Consider the following 14,820-nt stretch of genomic DNA (forward strand, 5'->3'; position numbering starts at 1 on the left):
AGACCATGAGACGCAATCAGCCCGATATTGAAAACTTTCTTCAAGTTTCTACTTGAATGTCACCTCTTCAGTGAGGTCTGCCCTGACCATCTTATATAAAATAGCACTCCCTCCTTTATCCCAAACCACCTGGCACTCCTCCCTTTGCTCTGCTTTGCACTTAGTATCATTTGAGTTTTAAATTTTTATTACTTGTTTATTATTTGTCTCTGTCCTGCAAGAAAGTGGCATTCATGAAGGCAGGGGCTTTGGTTGTTGTGTTGCTCTGTCCCCAGCAGCTAGAACATGGCCTGGTACTGATTTAAGCAATACATAAACATCTGTGTAGTAAATGCATTCATGAGTGAATGGATCTGGCAGAGCATCAGAGCAGTAGTCCCAGCCCATATCAGCCCTCATGATAATTCTCCCATCTGCTTTCTGTCCATCAGAAGCAGGTAGGCTCCTTATTTCCAAACCCTTCCCCTTGCCCCCAGGACATTAAGGCAGAAGTGGGGCTTACAGGTCATCTTCAAAGGCTATTGCACATTTTGTTTCAAAATATACTCCCTCAGTCTTATATATAATAAATATGACTTCTGTTTCTCTTTTCCTGGAGTGAGGGAAACTGAAGTATAAAATCCTGTCAACATTCTCTAGATAAATTCCTGGTACATAGAGTTACTTGAGTCACAAGAAGTCAGTTGGCGAATTTCTTTTTTCTTTACTCTAGAGCAGTTAATAGCAATAGCAGTTGATAAATTGAGACAAAGTGACAGAAGCATATTATCTAGAGCTGTACTCTTCAATATGCTGGCTACTAGGTGTATGTGTGTACTTACATTTAACTTAATTAAAATTAAATAAAGTATCTGATACGTGCTATAACATGGATGAATCTTGCGGACATTATACTAAGTGAAATAAACCAGTCACAATAGGACAAATACTGTATGATTCCACTTACATGAAGTACCTGGAGTAGTCTAATAGAGACATAAAGTAGAATGGTGGTTGCCATGGGCTGAGGAATGATTAATTGCAGAGTTTTAGTTTTGCAAGAGAGAGGAAAAGTGTTCTGGAGATACATGGTGGTGATGGTTGCAGAGCAATGCAATGTACTTAATACTACTGAGCTGTATGTTTAAAAATGGTTAAGGTGATAAATTTCATGTTATTTTGTTATTATTTTATGTATTTTACCACAATAAAAAATAAAACTTCAGTTTTTCAGTTACTCTTGCCACATTTTTTTAATTTTTAATTTTTAAAAAATTGTTTTATTTTAGAGAGAGACCGTGCAGGGGAGGGGCAGAGGGAGGGAGGGGCAGAGGTAGGGAGGGAGAGAGAGAGAGAGGTAGAGAGAAAGAGAGAGAGAGAGAGAGAGAGAGAGAGAGAATCGCAAGCAGGCTCCATGCTCAGCATAGAGCCTGACATGGGGTTTGATCTCATGACCTGGAATCAAGACCCCAGCCGATATCAAGAGTCAGACACTCAACCTACAGAGCCACCCAGGCACCCCTATACTTGCCACATCTTAAGTGCTCAATAGCCATATGTGTCTAGTGGCTACTGTATTGGACAGTGGAAATATAGAACATTTCCATCAATCAGAATGTTTTATTGGACAGTGCTGGTCTAGAGTTATGGCAGAAATCACTGGAAGAACTAAAACCAAAATGAAGTTGAAGAGGTAAAAATAGTTGTCTTTGGGGCTGCAATATGGGGGTGGGAGGGGCAGACAGAAATCTGCTTTTCACCAAAAGCCTCATGGGACTGTGGGACTTATTCCCAGGCTCATGAATTACTGTGATAAAAACGTTTAAAGGCCAAAGGGTACAAACTTGCAGTTATAAAATGAATAAATTCCAGGGATCTAATGTACAATGTGGTGACAACACTGCATTGTACACTTGAAAGTTGCTATGAGAATAGAGCTTTAATGTTCTCATCATAACAATACACAACAGCAACAACAACAAGATGGTAATTATGTGAGGTAAAGGAGGCACATTAACCTTTTTGTGATAAGCATGTCACAATATATATGCATATCAAATCAACACATTGTACCCCTTAGACTTATACAGTGTGTTATATGTCAATTATACCTCAATAAAGCTGGAAAAAATGTCTGAAGGAAAACTCACTCTCTCAGGCCCCATCAGAGAGTTGGATCACACCATCTTTCCCTTTTTTCTTCTTCTCCTGTTTCTTCTTTTTTGCTTTTTAAAATGTTACTATAATTATCATAAAGCGAGAAATTCAGTGGCAGTTAGTATATTCATAATATTGTACAGTCACCACCTCTGTCTAGCTCCAAAACGTTTCCATCACCCCCAAAGGGAAACCCTGTACCCGTGAGGCAGTTTCTCCCCATTCTACCCCCTTGCCCCTCCCAGCCTCTGACAACCACCAATCTGTGTTCTATGTCAATGGATTTACCTATTACGATATGTGACCTTTTGTGTGTGGCTTCTTTCACATAATGTTTTCAAGATTAATCCACCCTGTAGTATGTATCATGTACTTCATACCTTCTTATGACTGAATAATATTCCATTGTATATATGGAAAAAACACATTTTGTTTATCCATTCATCTGTTGATGGACCTATGGGCGGCTGCTTCCACCTTTTGGCTATTGTGAATAGTAATGCCATGAAGATGTGTGTACATGTATTTGTTGAGTACCAGTTTTCAGTTCTTTTGGGTGTCTACCTAGCAGTGGAATTACTGGAATTGTGGTTAATTCTGTTTAGCTTTTTGAGGAACTTCCAAACTGTTTCCACAGTGGCTGAACCATTTTTCATTTCTACCAGCAGTGCACAAGGGCTCCAATTTTTCCACATTCTTGTCTACACTTGTTTGTTTGTTTGTTTGTATTATAGCCATCCTAGTGGGGATGATATCTCACTGTGGGTTTGATTTGTATTTTCCTAGTGATGAATGGTGTTAAGTATCTTTTTGTGTGCTTCCTGGCCATTTGTATATCTTTGGAGAAATATTTAAACCCTTTGCCCATTTAAAAAATGTTTTTCTTTTTGTTGTTGAATTGTAAGAGTTCTTTACATATTCTGAATATATATCAGATACATAGTTTACAAATATTTTCTCCTGTAGGTTGTCTTTTCATTTTCTTGACGATGTCCTTTGATGCACAAAAGTTTTCAATTTTGATGAAATCCAGTTTATTTTGTCTTTTGTTTTCTGTATTACTAGAGCCTCTTCCTGGGTGAGGCTCAGCTTAAGACTCTCAGTATCTAGAAAAGCTCGACTTTGAGATGGACCTTACTACCTTTCATCTTCACTTTTTAACTCCTGCTCCATCCCAGCTCTGGGCCCCCATGGAAGGATATTTGTTTTTTGGGTGTTGAGTTTGATAAGTTCTTTATAGATTTTGGATACTAACCCTTTATCAGATATGTCATCTGCAAATATCTTCTCCCATTCTGTCAGTTGCCTTTTACTTTTGTTGATTTTTTCCTTCACTGTGCACAAGTTTTTTTTATCTTGATGAGGTCCCAGTAGTTCATTTTTGCTTTTGTTTCCCTTGCCTCTGGAAACATGTCTAGTAAGAAGTTGCTGAGGCTGAGGTCAAAGAGGTTGATACCTGTTTTCTCCTCTAGGATTTTGATGGTCTTCTGTCTCACATTTAGGTCTTCCATTCATTTTGAATTTATTTTGTGTATGCTATAAAAAAGTGGTCCAGTTTCATTCTTGTGCATGTTGCTGTCCAGTTTTCCCAACACCATTTAATGAAGAGACTGTCTTTTTTCCATTGGATATTCTTTCCTGCTTTGTCAAAGATTTGTTGACCATATAATTGTGGGTTCATTTCTGGGTTCTCTATTCTGTCCCATTGATCAATGTGTCTGTTTTTGTGCCTATACCATACTGTTTTGATGACTACAGCTTTGTAATATAGCTTGAAATTTGGAATCATGATGCCTCCAGTTTTGTTTTTCTTTTCCAGTATTTCTTTGGCTATTCAGGGTCTTTTGTGGTTCCATACAAATTTTAGGATTATTTGTTCTAACTCTGGAAAAAAATGCTGGTGGTATTTTGATAGGGATTGTGTTAAATGTGTAGATTGCTTTGGGTAGGAAATTTTCTATTGGGTTCTAAAAAGAAAGTGTTATCTTTTTTATAATAAAGAAGAAGAAATAAGAATATAGACATATATCTGCTCATTTTTGGAAAGAAAGAAACCCAGGAAGGATAAACTATAAATGAATGCAACTATTCACCTCAGAGCCAGGGTGGGAATCTGGGCACTCTGAGAAGCCCGCCATTTCTGACACTTTCAGGGCCAGGGGAAGGGGTAGAGAGCAGAGAGACCCCCCCCCAAGAAGGACTGTAGGTCTGCTCCCCACCCCAGGCCACCAGAGGTTTTTCAGATGGACAAAATTTCCATGTTGCTGATCTGAGGTGGCATAGTTAGGGCAAAGGCCCTACCCAGCCCTCCAGGTGTGAGATCCCTAGGAACCAAGGCTGGGTGCAGGGAGTGTGCCCAGCATGAGAACTGCCAGGTGCAGGTTAGCTGAATGCCCTTGACCTAACTGGTTCTGTGACTTCACCTTCAGCCTGCTTCATCCTGCCCTCTGTTAGAGCCATTAGCACCCAGGCCCACAGTAGGGGGTAGGGGAGATTAGGGCCCATATCTAACACCAGGATATTTTTTATTCATCCAACCAATTCCTTATTGAGCACCTATACTGTTCTAGGTGCTAGGGAAACCTTGGTGAGCAAAACAGACATGAACTCCTGCCCCAGGGAAACTGCCATTCTGGCAGAGACAGCAAACAGTTAACAAACAAATCAGTACATTATGTCAGGAGGTGATGAATGCCCTGAAGGAAATGAAGCAGGGCTAGTACTTACCAGTGGTGATCAGGGAAAGCCTTTCTGCGGTGACACAGGACCTGAGACTGGAATGATGACCTGAAGGAGCCAGTTGTACATTGATATGGGAGAATGGGTGTTCCAGGCAGAAGACAGTGTAAAGATCCTGAGTTGGGGGTGGCTGGCTTAATTGGTTAAGTGTCTGACTCTTGATCTCAGCTTAGGTCTTGATCTCAGGGTCGTGAGTTCAAGCCCCTCATTGGCTGTGCACTGGGCATGCATCCTACTAAAATAAAATAAAATAAAATAAAATAAAATAAGTAATGGTAAATATTAAATACAACACAACACAACACAATACAGGTCCTGATTTGGAAATAAGCTTTGCTAGTGACAAGGATCCAATAAGGGCAGAAATGCTTGTGTTTTTGCCAGGCACACGTTCCAGCATGGCTGTCTGGTAGCACAGAGGGAGAAGTGAGGGAAAAGGTTCTTTTGGAGTGGGGCAAGTGCAGATGGTGGTGGAAAGGGTCATGGGCCCAGAAGGTAGGTATAGGTGTATGGCATTTCAATGACTCTGCTGGGGGTAGGGCTGGCATAAAATTAAGAATTGAGGGTAAGTCAGGGTTAGAATGGGTGGGGGGAAGGGAGGGGATGTGGACAGGGAGGTGGAGTATTCCTGGACACTTTGAAGGGTACCAAGGGACCGCCTCACCTTCCTGCCCCTTTCTTTTCTTTTCTTCCTCCCCAGGGGAGGCCCCTCCTGCATCTGGGGAGAGCCTTGGTTGCAGATGGCAGGTGCTTCCCACCCAGCAGAAGACCTGACCCCTATAGGTGTATGCCTGAGACTGCATGATGGCCTTGGCCTATGAGAGTGGGAGGGGAGATTTTAAATCAGAGTCTTTTTGCTCCCACTCCCTTTTCATCCCCCTCCACCCCCTTTTTTAGTCAGAGGCACAGACACATAAGAAGGGGCCAGCACATGCACAGCCCCTGGGTCACCCAGAGACATCCACATACAGTGACCATGCATGACTTACACACACACAGACACACAGCACAAACACAGATATAGGCACACATATTCTGACATATGGCAACAGCAAACAGAGACACATACAGACAGAATCACCCAGAGACACTGAGTATAGTGATTTTCAGTCACTCACAAAGAGATACAAGCCACATAGAGACCTATGCATGCATAGACAAAGCCCATGAGTACAGACAGAGGCAGAGCCCACACAAGCTAACATACGGTGATACCAAACCAGACCTGTGCAGACACAGTCACACAGGTACACACTCACAAAGATACTGACTGAGGAACAAAGGAGCATGCAGACTGGAATCGCACATACCTATAACAAGCCATAGAAATTTTCTTAAAACACATTGTCAGAGACAGGCACACAGAAAAGGATATCATCATGCACAACCAATGATATCCAGTGTGTCTCTTTTTGGGATGTAGCAACCATTAGTGATCACTGCCTGGACCCATGATTTCATTAGGAGCTAGGCTTGAGTGAATTAAATGAAGTGAGAGAGGGACAATTAAACAGATAAATCACAATTATGGACCATAGAATTTAAGCTGGGTAGGTTAGGAAGTGGGGACATGAAAGAGGTATGGAACAGTGAAAAGGTAATAGAGTCAATAGATTCTAGGTGCTAATGGGGTTGAAGGATGTGATGGTTAATTTTATATGTCAATTTGACTTGGCCACAGGGTGCTTCCTGTTCCCATGACCTTATGCTCTGAGGGCCTAGAGGTCTTGTTTCCAAAAGGAGGAATGCTTCCACCAGGAGACACAACAATGACTACACTGAACTGGTGTCACCTGGACACTTTGGGCTCCTCATACCTCTGAATCAACAAGTAAAGAAGGGAGTTACTGTGCTTGCTGGGGTGACTGATCCTGACTACTCAGGGGAAATTGGACTGCTGCTCCACGATAGAGACAAGGAAGAGTATGTCTGCGGAAGCCTGGCTGGCTTAGTCAAAAGAGCATGTGACTCTTGATCTCAGGGGTTGTGAGTTTGAGTCCCCACATTGGGTGTCGAGATTACTTAAACTAACTAACTTGAAAAACAAAAAGGAAGAGTACGTATGGAATACAGGGGATTCCTTAAGGTGTCTATTAGTGTTACAGTGCTCTGTGATTACAATGAAAAACTACAACAACCCAATCCAAGTAGGAGTGCTAATGGCCCAGACCCTTCAGGAATGAAGGTTCAGGTTACCCAACCAATAAAGAATCACAACCAGCTGAGGTGCTTGCTGAGAGCAAAGGGAAGGAATACAGAATAGGTAGTGGAAGAAGGTGGTTGTAAATACCAGCTACAAGCATATGACCAGTTACAGAACCAAGGACTGTAATTGTGAGTATTTCCTCCTTGTTTTGTGCTATAGGCTGAATTTTTTGTGTCCCTCAAAATATATATGTTGAAGTCTGTGAGATAGTAGAAAATATATATTAGTCTCTATCCCTGGTTCCTGATGCAAGCCTCCTGAAACCCTTGTAATTTCCTGTGTGATAGAAGGAGTGTCTTTTGTTCTAATGAAGTGATTCTGGGTGGGCTCCTGGATGGCTCCTGGATGAGGGCTGGTCATTGGCAAAACTAAACCATGATTAGAAACTTGGAATTTTCAGCCCCATCCCTCCATTTTCTTGAGAAGGGAAAAGGGATAAAAATGGAGTTAATGATTGATTGTGCCTACATGATGAATCCTCCATAAAATCCTCAAAGTAGAAGGTCTATAGAGCTTTGGGGTTGATGAACAAGGTGTGGAGGTGTTGAGAGAGTGGTGTGCCCAGAAAGGACATGGAAACTCAGTGTCTCTTCCCACCTACCTTTCCCTATGCATCTCTTCCAGGTGACAACCTGGACTTGTGACTGGCATCTGGATTTGGGGGTGGGGCAGTCTTATAGGACTGAGCCCTTAACCTGTGGGATCTGACTCTATCTGTAGGCAGATAGTATTAGAATTGAATTGAATTGTAGGACACCCAACTGATTTCACAGAGAATTACTAGGTGGTTGGAATGTGTATTTCGAATCCACCGTCAGTTTGGGTTTTGAAACCACCAAGATTCTGGACAAGAGAGGTATTGGAGAGTGTCACAGTGAGCCAGGAAAATGTCCTCAAAACCCAAAGGGGAGTGATGAGGGGCTCAGCAGATGACGAACAAAGATGCACAGAGGGCCATATAACCTGATGTTTGTGTCTCAAAGGAGCTGGGGGACTTTCTGAGGAGGGAAGGAACATGGTTTGGGGTTGTGCATGAAGTTCAAGGAGAACACCTGTGCCTCCTGGATCAATGGTATGAGAGCTATGGGAGAGAATTTACTGCTTGAGAGAGCTGCAGTATTGTCCAGCAAGATTCAGGTTCCCATGGGAGCAAGAAGGTAAATTCAACCTTCAGTGAGGAGGCTGAGGATGTAGGGATTCTGGTGATAATCAAATGTGAGTTCTAGTGTCTCAGATGGGTCAGAAAAGAGGGTTTTGGGATCGCTGTTTCCAGCCATGGTAAAGTAAACGGGATTAGATTCACTCTTCTCCTTTAAACAACTGAAAAACCAGATAAGATATATGGAACAGTGGTTTCTAGAGATTAGACAACAGGATACATGGGACCGTGATTCCTGAGAGAAGGTAAACAGATAGTTGAACCATATGACTCCCTGGAGAGAATTTTCAGGTGCCATGTGGGGTGTGGGAGGGACTCAAGAAGAGCCTGGTGATCTTCTTGAGTTTAGAAGACATAGTAAGAGTTTGTGGAGGTTAACAACAGCTAGAATTCACAGAACTGGGCAGAGTACTATGGAGGAGGAAGCTTCACAGAGAGAGAAACCTCCTTTGGAGATCTACAGAGGGTTCCCTTCAAGTCTTCAACCAAATACTGATCAGCAAATGTATGTGAAGATACTGCCTGAGGCCAGGAAAAGTCTACTGAAGAGGATCAGAGGAACAGTCCTCAGAGGTAGTTCATCTCCAAACCAGTTTGAGTGGAAAAACCTCTTATGAAGCATTGAATAAAGGACTCAGAAGGGTATTGCCTCAGTACCAAGTTAGCTCTAGACTATCAAATTAGCTCTGAACTAAAGACGGTTTAGGTCCAGCTTTAAAAACCTAAAAGCATGCTTCAAAAGGATCACATTGATTAAATGTGTCCCAGAACAACCCCCCACCGTGTTTAAATACCCCCCCAAATTCAGCACTCAACAAGGTAAAATTTACAATGTTTGGCATCCAATAATAGATTATCAGTCATGCAAAGAAGCAGGAAAATACAACCCATAAGGAGAAGAAAAATAATCTATAGAAAATGACCCAGATGAGAGAACCAATAGACAAAAAACATTAAAGCAGCTTTTGTAAATATAATCCATATATTCAAGAAGGTAAAGGAAAGAATGAGCATGGCTGAAATACCACACCCAAAGAAGACCCTGCTGCATCCCCCAAAACTCAGAGCCGAGATCCAGTACTTGCTAGAGAGAATATGGTTGTGGCTCATTGAATGGTGGAACTTGCTCAAAATCTGCTTTTTGGAACTTGCCAGAAATCCACGCTCTAGGAGGCCAAAGAAGGCTGTTCATGGGGAGCTATGTCATCAGAGGCACTCTGCTACAAAACTACCTGAGGGAAGGTGCCAGGAGAGGTTGCTGGCCACTGGGCACTGCTGCTTGCTGTGCATCACAGGAACTGGAAAATGAAACTGTGAGTATTTCAAATACCAGAAGCAAATCACTACTAACCCATATGAAGGGGGATTTCAGAGAGAATCTGATGGCCATTGGGTGCTGGTGGTCACCATGTACTGCAGGAGCCAGGCACTGGAGAATCTGAGAGTGCTTTAGGACCCTGGTGCTGGAGAAAGCTGTGTATGGTGCGGGAACCTGCTGAGTGGGCACAACAGAGCCAGGAAGAAAAACCGTTTTCCTTCTTGCAATGTCTCTCCAGTGCCCTCTACTGGCAAAGCTTCAGGGCCAGCTGGCAAAAGAAAAAATTTTTTTTCAAAAATTTTTTTATTTATTTAAATTTTAGCTAGTTAACATTCAGTGAAATATTGGCTTTGGGAGTAGAATTTAAATGGGCCAGATCCATTTTCACAGAGCAAGCATAAAGAGTGAATTTGAAGCCAAGAGGAAAAATCAGCAACTGGCACAGTCTACCCCTTTGACTATTCAGCTTATGTGTGCACCCCTCTACACATAATTGAATTCTTATACAACAAAACAATGTATAGCTCTCCTTCTCATAAAAGAGGAAGTTGTCACTCCCCAAAATAAGACACGTAGTCTCAAGAGTAATTGTATCCATTGTTGCCTGTGTTAATTATTCCTCAAATTTAGTCACAGTCCACTGATACTCTAATATTGAAAGACTAAATTTTAAGATTAACTTCCAACAACTATTTGTATATAAAATAAAAATGGGAAAGAGAGAGAAAAATAAAATAGCCTAAATTGCTAGCATATACATAAACACATAAATATAACAAGCAAAAAGAAAATAGGCAAAGCTACAATAGTACTCATTTCTGTAATTGATCATGAAGCTGTAATTGTCATCTGTGGCTTTCTTCTTCCACTATCAATTCTGTATTTCCCCTGCCTTCCTCCAGCAACTCAGGTACTCTTTTTTTTTTAACCTAATGGAATGACTCAAACTTTCATTTCTAAAGTGTCTGAGTCCTCCATCATCCTGTCTGTTGTGAATTACTTTAGTTCTCCATTAACTTTTACTATTGGGCATGGTAGTACTAAGAGGCATCCCAGATAATCCTGAGTTGCAGGCATAGTCTTCCTTGCCTCCATTGTGTAACAGCAACCTGATTTCCCCTTGGTAATGAAAATCAGTCACTACAACCAGTGAATTAACTCTACCCTTCCCACTTTTATTTGCCTGTAGTTTCATTGGCATAGGAGCCCAAAATAGCTCAGCTTCCAATTCAGTGGAGCTGTTGTTGTGCCCCCTAGTGGAGGCTTCTTCCACTGGCAAAGAATCACCAAAATGTAGAGGACAATGTCTCCAGCTTCATTAGGGTCTTCCCACCCATACCCATTCCAATTTACAGGACCCTCATCCTTCCCCATCAATGCCCTCACTTTAACAGTAGACACCCTGCAAGACTACAAATTCAGTTTGCATTGTAATTCAGCCAATTGCAGGGTGAGAGTCTGCATTTGATTTTCAATAATCTTAGCTCTCCAGCTATAGGAGATAAGGGTCTCCTTCAGGGCACACCTAGATCTTAGGTCATTTATATGGTGCTTAAGCTGAGAATTCAAATCTCTGAGCTCATCCTTTTCTTCCTCTACTTTGTCCAGCAATATTAGGAGCAACCGGCCAATCTAATTATTTTTGTTAGTTTTCAAAAAATGTTTCAAAGTCTCATATACACTATCACTCAGCTCTTTCTTATAAGCGGTTGATTAGGGGATCCATCAGTGCTCTCTTTATACTGGATGAAAGAGATTTCATCAGTGCTCTCTTTATACTGGAAATTGAGTCAGTAGCATCTTTAAATTTAATCAGATTAGAGAGCCAACTCCAGAAACTCCAGACCCAATTTAGAAAACTCATCCTTAACACTCTGTTCATCTAACCCCACTCCTGGCACCAAAATCTGTATTAGTCAGTGTTCTTCAGAGAAACAGAACCAACAGGATATATTTATATATAAAGAGATGTATTACAAGGAATTGGCTCATGAGATTATGGAGGGTGAGAAGGCTCAAGATCTGCAGCCAGCAGAGATGGTGTAGTATATAGTACATAGTATGTAGTATATAGAGCTAATGGTATAGTTCCAGTCCCAGTCCAAATGTCTGAGAACCAGGAGAGCCAATGGTGTAGTTCCAGTCCGAGTCTGAAGACAGAAGAAGACTGATGTCCTAGCTGAAAGACAGCCAGTCAGGCAAAGAAAGAGTGAATTCTCTGTTACTCAGCCCTTTTGTTGTTTTCAGGCCTTCAGTGGACTGGATGAGGCCCACTCACATTGGGGAGGCAATCAACTTTACTCAGTATACCAATTCAAATGTTAATCTCATTCAGAAATATTCTCATAGGCGCACCTAGAATAATATTTAGTCAGTTATCTGGGTATCCCATGCCTCAGTCAAGTTGACACATAAAATTAACCACCACAGGGGCTTAGACTTCCAAACTAGCAGAGCTCAAAGTTGCTATGATGGGAAGCAAAAATTCTATGCGTGGGTTATTAGATACAATAGTGAGAGGGGCCATTCCTACTCTTACCCCTTGATTTCAGGACCCATTTATACTGGTCATGGGGGAGATGGCACCATGTAATGGTCTCTGATTCAAAGTGCATACTCTGTCCTATAAAACAGAATCTTATCCTTTCAAGGTGTTGTTTTTTAACTAGCATCATAACTGAATCTTCAAAGCCATTCCACCTTTCAATTAAGCCAGCTACTTCCAGATGGTATAGTATGTGGTAAGACCAGTTAATTCCATAGACATGAACCCATTTCTACATTTCCTTTGCTGTGAAATGAGTTTCTGGATCAGATACAATGCTGTGCAAAAGAGTCCGCAGATGGTGGTGTTGGCACAAGCATTACGGGTGGGAAAGGGAAAAGCATATCTAGAAAATGTGTCTATTCCTGTGAAGATGAATCTCTGTCTCCTTCCATGATGGAGGAGGTCCAAAATAATCAACCTGCCACCAGGTTGGTTCCCAAAAGGAATAGTGCCATTCCAGGGACTCAGTTTTCATCTCTGTTTGATGGCCGATTAGGTACTCAGCAATAGCATTAACCATACCATCCTCAGTATGGAGAAGCCCATATTGTTGAGCCCAGGCATAGTTCCCACCCTCACCACTTTGTTCATGGGCTTCTATGGACTGAATTGTGTCCTCCAAAATTTATATGTTGAAACCCTAACCCACAGTGTGATGGTATTTAGAGATGAGGCCTTTGGAAGACAATTAGGTCATGAGGGTGGAGTCCTCATGATAGGATTAGTGCCCTTGTAAAAAGAGCCTTTCTCTCTGTTACATGAGCAAGAAGATGGCTGTTTGCAAGCCATGGAGAGAGATCTTAGCAGGAACTAAATCAGCCTGCACTCAAATTTTGGAACTTCTTAGCCTCCAGAACTGTGAGAAATACATTTCTGTTGTTTAAGTGACCCAGTCTATGGTGTTTTGTTGTTATGACAGCCTAATGAGACTAGTCAAAGAGGTTGTTGCCTGTTTTCTCCTCTAGGATTTTGATGGTCTCCTATCTCACATTTAGGTCCTTCATCCATTTTGAATTTATTTTTGTTTATGGTGTAAGAAAGTGGTCCAGTTTCATTCTTGTGCATGTCACTGTCCAGTTTTCCCAACACCATTTGCTGAAGAGACTGTCTTTTTTCCATTGGATAATCTTTCCTGCTTTGTTGAAGATTAGTTGGCCACATACATTTGTGGATCCATTTCTGGGTTCTATTCTGTTACATTAATCCATGTGTCTATTTTTATGCCAGTACCATACTGTCTTGATGATTACAGCTTTGTAATACAGCTTGAATTCCAGGATTGGGATGCCTCCAGCTTTGGTTTTCTTTTTCAACATGACTTTGGCTATTTGGGGTCTTTTCTGGTTCCATACCAATTTTTGAATTGTTTGTTGTAGCTCTGTGAAGAATGCTGGTGTTATGTTGATAGGGGTTGCATTGATGTGTAGATTGTTTTGGGCAGTATTGACATTTTAACAATATTTGTTCTTCTAATCCATGAGCATGCAATGTTTTTCTATTTTTTGTGCGTCTCCTTCAGTTTTTTTTAATTTTTAAAAAATCTTTTATTTATTTTTGAGAGAGAGAGAGAGAGAGACTGAGTGAGAGCAGGGGAGGAACAGAGACAGAGAGAGATACAGAATCCAAAGCAGGCTCCAGGCTCTGAGCTGTCAGCACAGAGCCCGACACAGGTCTCAAACCCACAAACCGTGAGCTCATGACCTGAGCCGAAGTTGGATGCTTAACCAACTGAGCCACCCAGGCGCCCCTCCTTCAATTTCTTTCATAAGTTTTCTATAGTTTTCAGTGTACAGATCTTTTACCTCTTTGGTTAGGTTTATTCATACATATCTTATAGTTTTTGGTGCAGTTGTAAACAGGATCAATTCCTTGATTTCTCTTTCTGCTGCTTCATTATTGGTGTATAGAAGTGCAACCAATTTCTGTATGTTGATTTCATATCCTATGACTTTGTTGAATTTGTATGTCAGTTCTGGCAGGTTTTTGGTGGAGTCTTTCAGGTTTTCTACATAGAGTATCATATCATCTGCAAAGATTGAAAGTTTGACTTTTTCCTTGCCAGCTTGTCATACGGCATTCTTATTTGTCACAGACACTTCGAGTGCCAATGGATCTGCTGGATCATAAGGTTTCAACTGAAGAGGAGCTTGTACTGAAGCTGCAGAGCTTTAGCTTGCTCTGGTCCCATTCGAAACTGGAAACTGTGTGGGCAACTCTGTAGATGGGTTCAAAGTAGCATACTGAAATGTTGCTTCCAAAATCTAAAGAAGCCTACCAAGGCATCTAAATCCATTTGGGCTTCTATAACAAAATATCACAGGCTGGGTGACTTATAAGCCACAAACATTTCTGTCTCCCAATTCTGAAGGCTGGAAGTCCAAGATCATGGCACTAGCAGATTTGATGTGTGGTAAGGGCCTGCTTCTTTGCTGATAGCTCACTTCTCACTGTAACGTCACATGTAGAAGGTGAGAGGTGAGAAAATGAGAGGTGAGAAGGTGAGAGGGAACTCTGTGGGGTCTCTTTCATAAGAGCACTAATCCCATTTATGAGGGCCCCACCTTCATGACCTAAGCACATTCAAAGCACCTCCTAATACCTTCACATTGGGCATTAGGATTTCAACATGTGAATTTCGGGGGACATAAACATTCAGACAAAGCACAAGGGTTATACCTCTTTATTTATGGTAGGAGGTATGAAGTGTAGCAACT

Source organism: Prionailurus viverrinus, chromosome X, assembly GCF_022837055.1.
Source record: "Prionailurus viverrinus isolate Anna chromosome X, UM_Priviv_1.0, whole genome shotgun sequence".
NCBI lineage: Eukaryota > Metazoa > Chordata > Mammalia > Carnivora > Felidae > Prionailurus > Prionailurus viverrinus.